This window comes from Mastomys coucha, unplaced genomic scaffold, assembly GCF_008632895.1.
Source record: "Mastomys coucha isolate ucsf_1 unplaced genomic scaffold, UCSF_Mcou_1 pScaffold21, whole genome shotgun sequence".
Taxonomy (NCBI): domain Eukaryota; kingdom Metazoa; phylum Chordata; class Mammalia; order Rodentia; family Muridae; genus Mastomys; species Mastomys coucha.
The window spans coordinates 72,913,611-72,930,844 of record NW_022196904.1 but is presented as its reverse complement, the minus strand read 5'-3'; the positions used below and the strand labels follow the sequence as shown (position 1 = coordinate 72,930,844).

The 17,234-nt window shown below is 43.8% G+C and overlaps 2 long non-coding RNA genes across 2 annotated transcripts in view; one reads left to right on the top strand and one right to left on the bottom strand.

Annotated features, from left to right (window-relative positions):
• Window positions 1-9,045: 9,045 nt before the first annotated feature.
• Window positions 9,046-13,641, bottom strand: LOC116102508. The gene is made up of 2 exons (XR_004123204.1): window positions 13,447-13,641; window positions 9,046-9,269 (listed from the first exon to the last, which is right to left on the bottom strand). It is a non-coding gene; the product is annotated as an uncharacterized LOC116102508 (long non-coding RNA).
• Window positions 13,642-13,703: 62 nt separating this feature from the next.
• LOC116102509 overlaps window positions 13,704-17,234 on the top strand; it is a 28,367-nt gene continuing 24,836 nt past the window's right edge. Inside the window, exon 1 of the long non-coding RNA XR_004123205.1 lies at window positions 13,704-13,773. This is a non-coding gene — a long non-coding RNA (uncharacterized LOC116102509). The remainder of the gene's footprint in view (window positions 13,774-17,234) is intronic.

Below are 17,234 nucleotides of genomic sequence, written 5' to 3'. Positions count from 1 at the left end.
ACATGTACATACACACACACATATCTGCATAAGCACATATTCCTAAGGGCATATCTGCATAGACATACACACAAATACATGTATACACATACAAGCACACATGCCTGTGCATATATGCATGAACACATACACACACTGCTGATGTTCCCAAGGTCTCTCTCATATAACCATTTTCCACCAAAATCTCTTCACTCCACTGTAACCCTGAGGCTCTTGCTCCAGACCTAATGACTTTGCTTTCCAGGCAGGGCCCTGGTTCTACTGGCTTTTCTCCTGGACATGAGTGGTCCCTCAAAGGTCCCCTTCTGAGGCCAAATGTTCTGAAACTCCTCCCAGAGCACCAGCTCCTGAGACCTATTTTGCTGGCCAATCAGGAGAGAGGGTGTTTAACAAATTCAATTGCTTCTAATAAGGATCCTTGAAAAGAAGATTAATGTCCACTGAGTGACTTCCCTTTCAACACTTGAAGAGCCTTTGTCTTGGCTGGAAGGCATATTTCCTCTCATCTTTAGAGTCCAGAGTTCCTTTGCTTTTCTCCCTTCAAGCCTGGGTGTTGGCAGTCAGTCCAGCTGTTGCCAGCCTCAGCAGCTGCTGCCTCTGCTCCCTCAACTGTCCTTGCAGGACTCAACATGTTTTTTTTCTCTGCCTGCTTGTCTCTTTTGGCGGAAGGATCAGCCAAAGAGGTCACCAACAGAAAATCTGCACACACACCCCACATCCCAGCCAGGGTCACTGCCAGGGCCTGGCCTTTCCATCAGCTGCAAATTTGGTTCTTTCAGATTCTGTCTCATCTTCAAAATCTCATTGCCACTGGCCAGGGCCCTTTGTGAATTTTGCTGGCTGGTAAATAAATGTCACTGTCCTCTGCAAGTATGACAATTTATAGAGAGTAAAGATTTCTTCAGTGGGCAAATATGGCTCTACTTCCACTTCAGTTGCCCCTCACCGTAGGGTTCTCCATCTTCGTCTTTGATCTCCCACAGGTACAGCTTGCTGGCCTCTTGGGGAGGTCCCTCCTCTGCTGTTCACTGGACTTCCTGGGATCTGAAGAGTTTAAAGGAACCAAACAAGAATACCCTTCCTCTTCTAACAGAAATCCAGAGAGCTCTCTGCATCTCTTTTCTGGTCTACAACCAAAGGCAGGTTCCTGGCCAAGAGTCATTTGCCACCCAGAGAATGTCTGGCAGTATTCAGGGGAGATGTGCTTATTTGTCATTCAGGACTGACAGGATGACGCTGGCATCTACTAGGTCTCCACATATGCTTCAAAGCATCCCATGATACACAGAATAGCCCCTAAGCCAAGAATTCCCCAAGTGGGGAGGGTGGGAAACCTGTCTGTAAAGGTTTTTCTTTCCCCCTTCCCTTTGGTTGTCCTGGAACTCACTATATAGACTACACTGGGTAGACCACTACACCCAGATCATTAAAGGTTTTGGTCTCAAGGATCTATGAAGTCATATTCATCTTGGAAGTCCCTGAAATCCTATCAAGTTCCATGTACCCTCTCACACTTCCCCTTCTCTGATTTCAAGTTCTAGATGCCAAAGTAATTGAAAGGAATGTTCATTCTGATACCCAGTTTCACACAAACCAATGCAATAATAGCCAATGACAATAGTTTGTCCACCTTAAGAAGCACACACTTTGCTTTTGTTACTGCAGCACGTCTGTACATGGAGTGGTTGTCAGCTTAAAATTTCATTTCAGTTTGATGGATGTGGATGAGACTCCATCAGCACTTAAAGCAATGCTATTGACTAACACTTCATCATGCAGTTTTATCTCAATGGTGGGTTATGCAGTTCTCCTTAGTAATATTGTGGTTTAGGCAGAGGAAATGGTGACCTGTTCATAGGGGCATCTCACATCAGTAAATTTTCTTAAAGAACAAGAGTGACTCATATCTTCCTGTTGAAGCTTTTCCCAGATCTCCTGGTGTAGAGGCGTTCCCCTGGCTGCGGTTAGAGCAGGCTTATCTGTAGACTTGAAAATGCTTAAATTGCCTTTCTCCAAACATTTTCCTCTCAAGTCAAAGTTCTGGGGTTCTGATTAACTTCTAGAGTGAAGTCAAATCGTTGACATCTATTTCATCTGAAGACTTTGAAGTTACCAGCCAATTTGTCAGACCTACACAGGGCTTAGGAAACTCAAAAGGAACACTGCACTGGAAAGAACGTGTACATGACTGTGGTCTTGCAGCACAGACTGAGGTGTAGGGGGAGAGTGAGCAGCAGGGTGTGATAAGTGTCTAGCAATAAGAGAATGAGGAAATAAGACATTTGAAAGAGCAAAAGGCGAGAGAAAGCAAGGCTCAGAAGCAGAACTCTTGATGAGCTGCAGAACAGAGGCGGGAACATGCAAGGTCAGATACAGAAGGCAAGGACTTCTGAATGGGCTGATGGTTGATTTTAACTTCCAACTTGACTGGATCAGGAATCAACTAGGAGACAAGCCATCAGACATTCCTGTAAGGGGTTTCCTTAATGGAGTTATTAGAAATAGGAAGACACACCCTAAATATGGTGGTTTCTTATAGTTGCAGCCAGATCAAATCAGTGAGAGGAGAAAACCTGACTTTTTGCCTCACTGTCTTCCAAAGTCTTGAGGGTGATTTCATCTATTCTTGTTGCTGTCCCTGATGTGTTAGAACGACGGGTCGAGTCAGAACATACCACACTAGGCCCAAACAGTTCCACGTGTAAGAGGTTTAATTGAGAGGGAGAGAGGGGGCAGTGGCGCAGAAAGAGAGAAGGGAGAGAGATGGAGGAATGTTCCCCGTGTATATATGTATATGGGTTGTGACGTATGGCCACAGGTAAAGGTGGGAGGTGAGCCCAATGGATTCTGGGAATATGGTGGCTGTTGCCCTGGCAACAAGTCTGTGGACCCGCCCATGCATCACCACAGGCTTTGGATGCTCTGATGCTAACAGCCACTGCTGCTGCTATTTCTCTGGTATCAGAACCCAGCTTTGGGCTTCTGACATGGAAGACCAATGGCCCTCAAGGAAGTCTCCATGCTTTCAACACTAGTTTGGGACTGCTGAGGTATTCAGTTGTGTGGAATTCTCTTTCCATACAGCAGAAGAGGAGAGATGGAGAGGCAAAGGACCATGGTGGTAGGCTTCCCAAACACATTACTAGACCTGAGTCCATCACTAGTGAATACAGCCCCTGGGATGTTCCTGTCTGTCTCTATGCTGGAATTACAGGTGACACTGCCACGCTCAGCTTGTTACATGTATGCTAGAGATGGGAACTCTGGTCCCCATGCTTGCACAGTAAGTAAGCACTTTATCTACTGGGCCATCTGTAGGTGTAGATTTCTTTGAGACGCTGTGTACTTTTGCCCCACCCCCTTTTCCAAATCTACCTCAAAGTCAGATTCATTGATCCCCTCAAGCATTTCTTTATATGGATTGCAGAACAGTCAAGCTGCCTAACTGCAACATAGGCCCTGGCATTCAGCTTCTTTGGTTTTTCTTACTTATTCTGAGCATTTCTGAGTATTTCTCTCTTACTCTCTGAAACACTCCATCTGTTCCCTACCCCACCCCCACCCCCACCAAACACTCTTACAGAGTGGTAGAGGATAGGTCCCATAATCCTCTTATCCATTATTTTCTGGTTTTCTTGGCACCTGGGGGGAGTTTCATTGGGCCATATAATCCATAGCAGAATTCACACTTAAGAGATTCCTAACACTCAATGGAGGAATTGTCTCCATCAGATTGGCCTGTGGGTATCTCTGTGCATATGTCTGAGGGGTATTTTCTTGGTATATGATTGATGTGAGAGTGTCCAGCCCACGGGGGACCATGCCATCCCTGGGCTGGTAATCCTGCAATGGACAACTGGGCTGAACAAGCAGTAGGTAGCAAGCCAGCAGAAGTATTCCTCCTTAGTCTCTGCTTCAGTTTCTGTCTCCAGGTGCCTGCTTTGAGTTCCTTTCCTGCACCCTCCCCCCAGGATTGACTGTAAGCTTTAAGCTAAAATGAACTTCTCCTCAGGAAAAAGAGAGAGAGAGAGAGAGAGAGAGAGAGAGAGAGAGAGAGAGAGAGAGAGTCCTTTGCCTGGAATAGTGACATATACCTTTAATCCCAGACCTTAGGAAGAAAAGGCAGACAAATCTCTGTGAGTTTAAAGCCAGTCTTATCTACTTAGTAAGCTCCAGGGCTACATAGTAAGACGGTGGCCTGGGTGGGGGCAGAAGAATGAGACTCATCAGCCCCGATGGCCTCTCTCCTAAGGAGACTGGTGCCGCCGCCCTTCCTTCTTATCTGACTGACACTTTGTTTAAGGCCACAATCACGTCTTTAAATTCTCAGCTCTGATCTTATTTCCTCATTTCATTCTTTGGTCTCAGGTTCTTCTTTTTCTATCTCTCTTGCTTGCAAGAGAGAGAGAGAGAGAGTTGATAAGGAGAATCCCGGTCTTAGAATCTAATCAGCAGAGATTAGGGCTGAGCCAGTAGATAGTGGCTCCTCCTCCTACTTTGTGGTGTGCTCTTGGCAGCTGTGAGCTTACTGACTCAACAGACCCAGAACAACCTAGACTCTGCTAATTCAGAGGCTTGGCTTCACTCACAGAAGCACTCAGCACTACAGGACTATTCTATTCATTACCTTTGCTTGCTTGCTTGCTTGCTTGTTTTTTGGAGACAGGTCTCCCTACTTTATTCTGGCTTTCCTGGAATTTGCTTGTAGATGAGGCCAGCCTTGAATTCACAGAGATTTACCACTTGCCTCTACCTCCCAAATGCTGGGATTAAAGGTGTGAGCCTCCACATCCAGCTAGCTACCTTCCGATTGCTGTGATAAGACACCAAGAACAGGGCAACATATAAAAAGAAGCATTTAATTGGGCTCAGGGTTCCCAGGGGTTACAAATCCATCATGGCAGAGCATCAGCAGCATGGCAGCAAGCAGCAGGCCTGTTAGCTGGAGCAGCCGCTAAGAACTCACATATCCAACCATAAACAGGAAGCAAAGAGGCAAACAAGGAATGATGAAAGCCTTGAAACCTCAAAGTCTCCCACCAACCCCTGTGACATGATTACTCCAAGACCAAGCTTCCTAACCATCCCCCAGACAGGTACTAACTGGGACCAAGGTGCCCCAGACTTATGGGGGACATCTCATTAAAACCTCACAATTATGGTAATTACCTACAGTGTACTATGCAATGTGCTCTTACATGGCCACACATGAGTGAGGCACAGCGAAGTGTTTCTGGAAGGCCTCCTTACCATCCCATCATGCTTCCTTTGCTCCCTTCTCTGAGGGTCCTTCCCAGTGTCCTCCTGTGGCGATTAACTGTATCCCTCAACTTACCTGGAACACATGGTATACAGGTTAAACACTATTTCTGAGTAATTGTGAGGGCTCCTGGTAAGATCAGTGTTTGTTTGAGTAGAGGGAATGCCCGATGGTCTTTACCAATACAGATAGGGATTTAAGGTGCCTGGAAGCTCTGGAAGTGCTGTGTGCCTCCAGAGTTCATATTGGGGATTCTAAAGTCACTAACATGGTAGTGGCTCTTGAACAAACTCCACTGGTAGGAAAAGAAGAGGCATGCTGGCATTAAGAGATGGGGCCTCAGGGAGCTAGCCTGGTCATGAGGCCTCTCCTTCAGAAACTCCCAGTCAACATTCTACCTCTTATACATTATCAGCAAACTCACGTGTGCGCGTACACACACACACACACACACACACACACACACACACACACACACACAGAGGCATGCACGCATGCACGCACAAAACTACATGCAGCCAGGAGAAGGAGAGACAGAGGAGCATGGTGGCTGGAAGCTCAGGTGGTGGTCAGCTGATGGTCAGGAGAAGGTCAGGAGACACTTTCCACTTCTACTAGAGGGTGTTACCAGCTCCATTAATCTTCTCCATCAACATGACGACCACTGTAAACTGTAATGTTCTGCTAACTTCATTGCCATGTCTGAGGCTCAAGATCTTCTATACCATCCCAGCATTTTTGCTTTAAGATGGTCATTGGTATATATCTCTATGACAAGTCTTAATGCTAGTGACATCCATCATGTTCCAAAGGAACCTGGGACAAGTCTCACTCAGTGTCTATGGTTCCTCCCAGCACTTCTCACCTGGTCCCCTCTTCAGCTCAAAAGCTAGGCACCACTTCCCTTGCCCCAGCTTCTGATTCTTGGATAAAGACCGTCATCTTGGCCATGTGCTTTATTGGTTTTTCTCCTCATGTTAGCCTCTTAGTCTCTTGGTTCTTCTCTCCTCTTGGTTTTTGACTCCTTTCTTGGCCCTCTTGCCTTCTCTCCTCTCTCTCTCTCTCTCTCTCTCTCTCTCTCTCTCTCTCTCTCTCTCTCTCTCTCTCTCTCTCTCTTTCTCTCTCTCTCTCTACTCTCATGGCCCAGTCTATGCTGCTGGCTGAGTTCAGCCTGGACCCTTCTGGATGCCCTTGGTCAAACTCTTCCATGTATCTACAATAAAATCTTTCTCCTCAACCATAGCTATGAGATGAGAAGTCAGGTCCTCACTTACATTTGGCATCCAGTTACCATACTTTTGATATCTTCTACAGCACTCAAGCTAAGCCCACTCTCTCCTCAGGCTCCGCCCAGGTTGTATATAAGCCCAGGTAAGGAAGATGGGCCAGACACGATGGCCTCCACCAGAGCTCTCTTTCCTTCCCTCTGTTCGAAGGTGTCACTCAGGCTGCAGTCTGCCAGTTTCCCACTTGCTTCTGTACCCGTTTTTCTTGATCCTCCACATGGCTTTTTTCCAGGAAATAGTTTTCATGTCTTATTCTATCTTAACTTTTGGTTCTTATAGACTCCAAACAAACCCAGCACTTACTTAGAGTGCTCCAGTGAACTGGATGACCCATTGGCAAGCCAGAAAGAATTTTTATTTCCACCATGAGCACACTCACTGGTGCAAAGTGGCTGCCAAATTACAAAATATGGTACAGGTGTTTTCTGGAGAAGAATATCACAGTGGGGACATTTCCCTCAGCACTCTCCTGCTGCTGTGGGGCTTTTTAGAAACTTATAGAAAGTGACGGCTCATGCAGAGCAATGAGGACACACCTGAGTTCCTTTGACAAACAACAGAGGAAGAAGAGAAAAGGCTCAGGGAAATGGATACACAAAGATGCATATATTAAATAAGGCTGGGACTTCCACCAGAGAATTGTGTTCCATAGATAGGCCCAGTACAGCTACCGTTTACTGAGGCCATCAGAAATGAAGAATACCAGCATCAGGGAAGCCTGCCTTTGGAAGGCCAGGAGTGGTTACATAGAAGACCCTCACAAAGGGTTGTTTGTTTACTTTTAATCTTTCATGTGTGTTTGTGATGTTTGCACATGTTCTCATATGTAAGTTCAAGTGCATGTAAGCCATAGTGCTTATGTGGAGGTAAAACCTTGACTGTTCCTCCTCACCTTCCACCTTATTTGTGACAAGGTCTTTTGTTGTTCAACAGGCTAGCTAGCCTACACACTTTCTACCTTCCATTGCACTATGGGAGCATTGTGATTACACACACACACACACACACACACACGCACATACACACACACACATACACACAACAAACCCTAAGTATAATGAACCTCACAAATGATTGTGTGTCCATAACTGTCCACTGTGAAGACTTGGTCATCAGTAGGACTATATATAAATTGAAACTGTTTTCTATTTATCTCAATTAGATGCAGTGAGGTCTGTTTCCATGTCTTTAGACAAATTATATATTTAGGGACAAACATGACACAGACCTATGAAGGAGAGTTGAATATCATGAAAAGAGCTTCAATATGCTTGTTTATTTCAAAATGATGTGGGTGTATGTGCATGTGTGTGCAGGTTTTCCAGCTTTCCCCTGAGTCTGACTTCCTCGTCAGCATTTCAATAAACCAATGTACAATTACAAAGATTAACTAAAACTGTCTGTTATTGGTTGTCACACACATTAATACTAAGAGCCAGTAGGTTTATAATCTCTTTTTCTAAATGTGAATACATTTCTGAAAGTTCATTTATTTAATCTTTTTTAAAATTAAGTTTGGAAATAGGCTTCAGCATTTGTCAATAGGAACACAGACTAAACAGAAACTAAACTGAAAAAAACAAAAGACTAAACTAAATAAATAAACCTAGAAATAGGGGTGTGTCTCAGTAAGTGGAGTGTTTATCTATCATCCGGGAAGCCCTGGGTTCAGTGTGAGCCCTGCATGCACCAGGAAGGGTGGTGCACACCTGCAGTCTTTGTATCACCAAGGCAGAAGTAGAGGATCAGGTCATTTCTAGCTTCATAGAAAGTTCCAGGCCATCTAGAAATACAGGAGGCACTATACTAAAATACAAATGTTTGTAAACACATGTATATGATATAAATAATCAGTAGGTGACAATAAATGTGTAAAACAGGAAGTATCCCCAGCAATGAACACTGAAATGCCAGACATAGGGAACAGCATAAAACACATCAAATAAATGCTCAAAGTGCTTTCTTATAGAGAAGCTTTACTTACACAATATGTTTGAGACTCCTTCACTATTGTAAGATCCACTCACACTTGGCAAGGCCCTACACTTCTGTAATCCCAGGACTTGGAAGGTGTAACAAGGAGAAGTGGTAGTCTAAGGTCAATTTCAACCACATAGTAAGTTCAAGGCCAGCCTTACCAACAAGAGATGCTGTCTAACAACAACAACAAAAGCAAAACATCAACAAATACTGCGTTGGAGATGTAGCTCAGTTGGTAGAATGCCAACACATAGGAGGCTCTGAGTTATATGCCGGGGTCCATAGAAAACGGACTGTGATGTCATAGACTGCAATTCCAGCAATCAGGAGATGAAGATGAGAGGGTCAAAGTTCACAGTAATAATTACATAGAATGATCATTCTCAGTCCCACAGTAAGTTCAAGGCCAGCTTGGGCTACATGAGACCTTGTCTCAAACTTTTTAAATAAAGAAATTGTTTTTAAATAATATGTAACCAGAAGCACAGAAACCACAAAGCATTGACAGAAGCCCAACCCTGCAGAGAACACATATTGTCTGGGAATTTATTTGACACCCCAGGTTCACCAGTTGTTTAACTTAAGGAGAAAAAGAAAAGTAGGTGAGGTTGGAAAGAGAGCTCAGCAGTTATCCCTGCTCTTTCAGAAGACCCCAGGTTAGCATCCACAGGGTGGCTCACAAACAGCTGTCACTCTAGTTACAGATTTGATTTCCTCTTCTGGCCTCTGAGGGCTCTAGGTAACTGAAAAACATTCAGACATACAATAAAATAAATCTTGAAGTATAAGAATAAATATGCTCTAATTTTATTAACAAATACTAGAATATATTAATTAACATGTCATGCCCTGGATTCAGCCCATATTTGTGCATAGGGAAGACAAACATTTGTTCAGATAAGCTCATGATGCATTTATCAGCAATGTTATTTTAAATAGATATGCCCTATTATTTAAAGTGCACACATCAATGTGTTATTGTCATAAAAGTTTCATTTCAATAGCTCGGGATATGTTAATACATATTTTGGGCTCACTGTCAATCAGATTCCACTGACTTCAACCAAGGAAGATACGAAGATGAATGAAAAAAATCTAATCTATAGATGTCCCTCCCTGAGCCTGTGTAGGAAGAAGAGCTTTCTCAAGTGTCACTGGAAATTTTACAAGAACTTGGGACAGCTGAGTGTATGAGGGGCAGGGTGGGTCTTTGAATTTACTGCCCGAAGACTGGGTCTTCTTTTCACTAAGGCTAAGATTGCCAAACAGCTCACTACAAGCCTCTGAGTTCTTGATGGGCGTCAACACACCACATTTGGAAGCCAGATCAAAGACCCTTCTGGAATAGCACAACTAATGCCTCTAATGCTTAGAATCCTGAAGTGCTTGCATACAGACAACCTCCAAAATTACTCCACCAAGCAGAGAAGCTTCTCACAGCAGCAAAGTACACAACATTTAAAATGCAGATGGAGCAAATGCTGAAGACCAAAAAGTGCCGAGAAACTCCATTATGAGGCACCATCTTATTGAATTGAGTTCTGGCTAGAAATTCCTGGCCATGAGTACTGTACACGGGTCCTGTGTACAAGTCCAAGGCATGAAGAAAGAAATGGGCTCCCAGTATGTGAGGGAGTAACTAAACCCTTCCTTGCTCCTTGCAAAGAACTTTGAAGTAAAATTCAGGAGATCCTAGTGTCTCATTAAGCTTAAAAAGTGTTGGGTGACTATCCCCTGTGAGCTCACTTAATGGTTATCTGAAATCCCTGAGATTTCTTTCCAAAGTTTGATCATGTTATGGTGGGTGGAAGGGAGGCAGCAGGGCTCAGAGACAGCATAGCTGCATTTTATTGTATATCACAGGGATATGGAGCTGGAAACCTTCCTCCAATCATCTGCAAAGGGCTGTCAGAGTGCCAGAGACTGAGGTGTCTGGTCACAGAAATGAATTGTCCCTGCATTCTGGAGGACAGAAAGCAAGGAATCAGGAGCATTGGTTCCCTGGGACAGCTGGGAAGGAAGGAAGTGTCTACCCCAGGCCTCTCTCCATGGTCTCTCAATTGAGGCATATCAAAGGGTTCTCCACAATGCTCTCAGGTGAGCTTCTATGAAGAGCTGGAAAGCATGGTTCGCTCTCCTAGCATGCTTAGCATCACCAGATGAGTTAGTCTCCTGCCCCATCAATATAACAAATGCCCTCCCTGATGAGATTGTAAGAGATGTTTGTGCTCCTGGGTTGCAGAAGTTTCAGTCTGTAGACACTTGACCCTGTTGCTTTAGGATAGTGCTTCTAAACCTTCCTAATGCCCTGACCCTTTAAAACATTTCTACATGTTGTGGTGACCCTCAACCATAACATTATTTTCATTGCTACTTCATAAGTGTAATTTTGCTACTGTTATAAATTGTAATATAAATATCTAATATGTAGATGGTCTTAGGGAACCACTGTGAATGAGGAGTCGAATGACTCACAGGTTCAAAACCAGTGCTTTAGGACCTGTGGTGAGGCAGAAATATACAGCACAGCAGTCAGGAGGCAAAGAGAAAGAAAAGGAAAAGAGTAAATGTCCTATCCCTTCAACCTCAGACTAGACTGTACCTCCCAAAGGCCACAGCACCTTCCAGCAGCATCAGCCCAAGGGTTTGGGGGAGATTTGAAATACAGACTCTAGACTAAGTGTGTGCGCATTTCCTGCTTTTCAGCCTGCAGAGTAACAAGAAGGTTAAAGAAGATTGTGACTTAGAGTAACTAAATTCTTCAACAGGACAAAGAGTAGTGCTTGCCAGTAGCTGGGGAAGAAGTAACCATAGGTGTTGCTGAATGTGTATAAAGTTTCAGTCTGAAATGAAGGGGAAATTTTGAGCTAGATAGTGAGTAAGAGCTATAGAACAATAGAAATGTAATGAATGCTCCTGGACTGTGTACCCCCAAATGGGTAAAATGGTCAATTCTGTATTTCAGGTACCAGTTTGACTGGGCTAAAGGAAATTCAGATAACAAGACGTTCCTGTATGTAGTTTCCTGATGAAATTAGCATCTGAGCTGTAGACTGAATGAAGAGGATCCACCCTTACCAAAGCTTGCTTCCATCACACAACCCGCTGGAGTCTCACACAGAGGCAAAGGGCCGAAGAGGAGGAAATCCTTTCTCAGGGAGCTATAACATCCATGCTTCCCTGCCCTTGGACATTAAAACTGCAGCTTCTTGGCTCTTCAACCTTGAACCAAGACCTACACCATCAGCTCTTCTGATTTCCAGGCCCTTATCCTTGAACTAAGAGTCACACCATTAGATTCTCTTTGTTCTTGGACCTAGCTTTAGACTGAATAGCTTTCCCAGGTTGCCGGCCTACCATAGAAGGTCTTACCTTCCACAATCACATGAGTCAATTCTCAGAACAGATTTCTTTTTCTAGATCTTTCTCTATATCTTATATATTTCTCTGGGTTACTATTGGTTGTTTCTTTTGAGACCCTCATAATATTATACCATGATTTTCTTTGGAAAGTGAAATAGTGAAGAAGAGGGGACTATATTAGCTAAATTAACATCTAGACTTTGTCCAAGAGAAACTGTTCACAGTGGGAAAGCAATCCGCAGATTCAGAAAGAACTTATCATCTATAATTTCTCTACAATAGATTCAACACAGGTTCCCTAAGATGACACAAGAGCTTTAGGGACATTCAGTCCCTTCTTTAGGATGCAGCTCTGGGCAGTATTTTGGTTGGTTGGCTGGCCGGTTGGTTGGTTTTTGTCAATTCAACACAAGCTAAAGTCATGTAGAAGAGGTGCCTTAACTGAAGAGTTGCCTCCATCAGGAGAGCCTGTGGGACATTTTCTTGGTTAGTTATCAATGTGTGAAGGACAAACCTCCTATTAGCAATGCCACCCCAGGCAGGTTATCCTATGTGTTATAAGAAAGCTGAGCAAGCCATGGAGAACGAGCCAGTGAGAAGCTACTCTTCCACGGCCTCTGTTTCAGTTCCTGTCTCCAGATTCCTGCATTGAGTCTCTGCCCTGACTTCCCTTCAGTTGTGATTTGGATGGATCTGATTGTCAAATAAACCCTTTCCTCTCCACGTTGCTTTTGATTGTGGGCTTAATCACAGTAATAGAGAGCAAACTGAGACATGCTCTGCCTTTTATACTGGGCATCACCAAAAATAGCAAGAGGCTCATGAAAAGGATGGAGAAAGAAATTGAGCACAGGGAAACTGCAAGCCACTGGAGCCCACTGACATGAACACATTCGGAAAGATTATTGGCCCCCAAGTATTTTATATATAGAAACTAAAATCCCAAGTCTGGATGGGATGGAGGCAAGAAGACTTGGGCTGTCATTGTTGGTGTTTTCAAGTCTCTAAAGCAATTTAGATGAATAGAAATCTTATGAAAAGGAGATTTGACTTGACGTGTTAACTAGCAGGGACTGAGTAGTTTCAGCTCTTACTTAACTCCAGGCAAGGCAGTCAGGCAAGCCTTCTCATAGATCCATCAGACAGCACAAGAACCATGGCTTCCACAACCACAACACTTATGAGGAAGGCGTCAAATCAAGGAAGCTATGTCAGCATTGGCTGAGGAACCTTTGAAATGCTGGCCTATGACTCTGGGAAGCCATGAAGCATCTCATTCCATCCCACTTGTACCCGGTCTGGCTGCTCCCTCTTCTGGTCTGAGGTCCTCAACTCTTCAACCTTAGGGCTCCGGCCCCATTTGCAAAACTATACCTGCAGTTTTGTTTTCCTACAAGAGCACCTTAAGAGGCTCCTCTGTTCAAACGACCATTTGCAGCCACATCAGATACTTCCCTCTGCATGTCAAGTCCTCATCAAGCACCCCACCTACCCCGGTAAGTTCATAAACTGATTTGGGTTCATATGTCCACCCCCAAGCCACCACTTGAGTATTACCTTTCTTTTAAAATCAACACGTTTCCTGGGTAGAGGGGTGGTTTCAAGGAAAGGCACCAAATTGTGAAACACACTGGAGGTGTTTAGGAAAGCAGAAGCAGAAGTGAGTTCTCTGTGACTACCATCTGATGTCCCATGTCATCACCCTCTCAGATAGACTCAAGTCTGTTTCCCAACTGTGCCCTAAGCTAGCAAGATCTAGAATGGCCAGATTTTTCTGTCCAAGAGTTCCCCTGTACTACCTCACAGTGTCAACTCTGTGAGGTCATTGAAGGTCAAAATGGACCAGAATCAGCAACTTCACACTTGAACCCAATACATTTCAAGGTACTGTCATGAATAATCTTGTCAATGTGATTAGATGGAGAAGCCTAAGAGATTAGTGAAGCACCCCTCTGGGAGTATCCATGATGATGTTTCCAGAAATAATTAGAGCTTAATTACTGCATTTATCCTTTGATGGTTCTATAATATAGTAACATTGTTGAAGAAGGTAAAAGGTAGGGTATAGGGCCTGTAGGAAGTAAGTGGCTGGAGGCTATAACTAGATCTTATCTTGTATCCTGTTAAAATACATATATATATATGTATATATATATATGTATTATATATATGTATTATATATATGTATTATATATATGTATTATATATAATATATATATATATGCATATATATATATATATATATATATCGGGCTGGAGACATGACTCAGTGGTTAAGAGCAGCTGTTCTTCTAGAGGACCCAGGTTCAGTTCCCAGCATGCACATGGCAGCTCAAAACTGCCTACTAACTCCAATTCAAGGAGATCTAATGCCCTCCTTTGGTCTTCATTGAAACCACATAGTACACACACATAAATGTAGGCAAAACACCCACACACATAAAAAATTAAAAACAAACCTTTCCCCCTTATTTTCATTTTATACATATGGGTATTTTGCCCGTATGTATTTATGTGTATCATGTGCATGCAATGCCCTGTACCGGCCAGAAGAGGGTGTCAGAGTCCTGGGACTGGAGTTACAGATGCTTGTGAGCCTCCATGTGGATGTTGGGAATTGAGCCCAGGTTCTCTGGAAGAGCTCCGATTTGTCTCTCCAGCCCCCTCAGCTTCTTTTTGTATCCCCTTTATGTTTTCTGGCCATCATGACGTAAACTGCACTGCTCTGTCAGATCCTCCCCACCTCAGGAGACTGACCTTTCTGGAGCTGTGAGCAGGTATCTAAGTAACCGCCTCCCTTAAGGTGTCACATCAGGTTTGGGCATAGCTAGGAAAAGCTAACACAGGTCTTGCATCTCCTCTTTTCCTCTCATCACAATAGATACTTCACCAACTACTTCTTGATCAGTCTAAGCTACTCCCTCTCTTCCCCTCCCTTCCCATCTTAAGCCTCCCCAACCTAACTCTTTTGTTTGTTTGTTTGTTTTTGGTTTTTGAACTCACTCTGTAGAGCAGGCTGGCCTCGAACTCAGAAATCCGCCTGTCTCTGCCCCCCAAGTGCTGGGATTAAAGGTGTATGCCACCACTGCTTGGCCCCAACCTAACTCTTAAAACACAGTTTAAAAAAAAAACTTGGAAACAGTGTCCTCAGTACCCACAAGCTACACCCCAAAATTCTCAATGGAGCCTCCTCCTTCTCCAAATTCATCTTCTAGTCTTACAGGCGCCCTGAAATCTCACTGGCAGAATCCTAGAGATCTGCTAGACCTGCCTGGAGTTTGCACAGCTGCCTTCACATCAGATGTCATGAGGACGCCAATTGTGGTTCATTTGTACCATCCAAGAATTTGGTAGGCTGAGTGAGAAAGATTGCTCTGGGTTTGAGGGCAGCCTGAGCTGCAGGGTGAGACTCTTTCAAAAACCCAAGGTGAGGGAAGAAGGAGAGAAAGAGGGAAGGAGGGAGGGAGAAAGGAAAGAAAGGGGGTAGGAAAGGCAGGGAGAGGGAAAGTCTCATGGCGAAGCTTTACTTGATGGATCACTCTGTCTAGCCATAACATGGGTGATGCCCAACACGTAAATCATTTTTAAGGCCAATACTTCATTTCTAAAGCAGTTTTTACAACTCCAGAAAGTGCAGAGTACTTACCCATTTGTACCATCAACATCCCACGTCAGGCAGCTCATTGATTACTATAGACGAATAAGCATTGAGTGATCATCAAACAAAGAGAAATATTTTTAATAGGTAGTGTGGTGTGTGTGTGTGTGTGTGTGTGTGTGTGTGTGTGTGTGTGTATAAAAAGATCAAATTAGTTAAAAGAAGTATTAAGGAAAAGTGTCTGGTATCCAACCCCTAAACCCCTGACTCCCTTCCTAGAGATACATCCTATGTATATAATCTTACTGGGATACATGTCTCTATATACAAGTTTAATGCAAACACACCATAGCATACATGCAAATATAAACTTTAAGCCACTCTTCTGAATAATATATATTCAACCTTAGTGTAAATTACACTGTTTTGCTCCTTTTAATGTGTATGGGTGTGTTGCCTACGTCATGTCTGTGCACCACGTGTGTGAATGGTGCCTGAGGAAAGCAGAAAGGGACATTAGAAATGCTGGAACTGTGGTTACAGACTGTTGTGAGCTGCCATGTGGATACTCGGCATCAAACCCAGGACTTCTCAAAGAGCACCCGCTAGTCCTAACTGCTGAGCCATCTCTCCAGCCCTGCTGCATTTGTCTTAGCAGTAGCCTGAGGAGTCTGAAATCATGCCTTTAATCAACCTGAGCGGATAGATAGAGAGCCTTTCGAATTGTGGATTTCCAGGCCTCCTTGTTAGAAATGGCTCAGTGAGAGTTTCAAAGGGGTTAGACCCCTTTTCTTCCCATCTTCTTCAGGTTGCCTGGCATGGATTCCTACACAAAGCAATAGCATAGTCCACCCTTCTAACTTCTAGCTGAGAGAACATCTTATGGGGGGGTTGGGGGGATACTGAAAACATGCACACTGATTTTTCCCAAAGTCTCACAGCAAAGAAGTCAGAGAGCAGAGTGAACAGTGCAGACATAGTCCCCAAACACAAGTTGGGCTTCGATTAACGCAGCTCTGGTGTGTGCCATCAAAGATGAGTCTGCAATAAGTAACCCCAAGGATCATAATTCAATATACCCAAAGATTTTCAAGTGAACGTTTTCTTGCAGCACTGTCTCTGTGGTGCTCATCCTAGGGAACTCAAATGCCTTCTGAATCACCAGAGGGCCAGAGGGCGACCCCTACCCCAGTTTTAATGAGCAGTATGTTTTACTGGGTTCTAGATCCATGGGTGGTAAGTTTGGATGCTTTCAGAAAGTAGCATATTAGAATATTCCCAGAACTCAGTGGAGACACTTCCTTTTGCTGTTGTTGAGGGGACTGGAGTTTTCTGTGTGTGCAGGGCATGGTCTAGAGGGATGCAGGTTCCAGATACCTTTAAGGATGACTCTACGGGATATTACATGTTAAAGGAATATCATGTCATCAAAATGAGGGTAATGACTCTGTAGGGCTCACCATCTTACAGGATTGTTTGAGATTGCTTCTATGAAGGCATCTTGGAAACTATAGTGAATCTTATTCAAAATTGAATGACACTATTCTGTCCCTTGTGGTATCCTGTTACCTTGGCTCAGGGCATGGACGCCTCAAGCTTCATCTTTAGCACACATACAAAACACATGTCTGTCAAAACGCTTTGATACTGAAGATTTGGCTCAGCTCAGATTGACCAATATTATTCATAAATCTTCATTTCAAAATCTTTTTTTGACCTATAATTGCACTGTAAAAAGCCCAAGAAG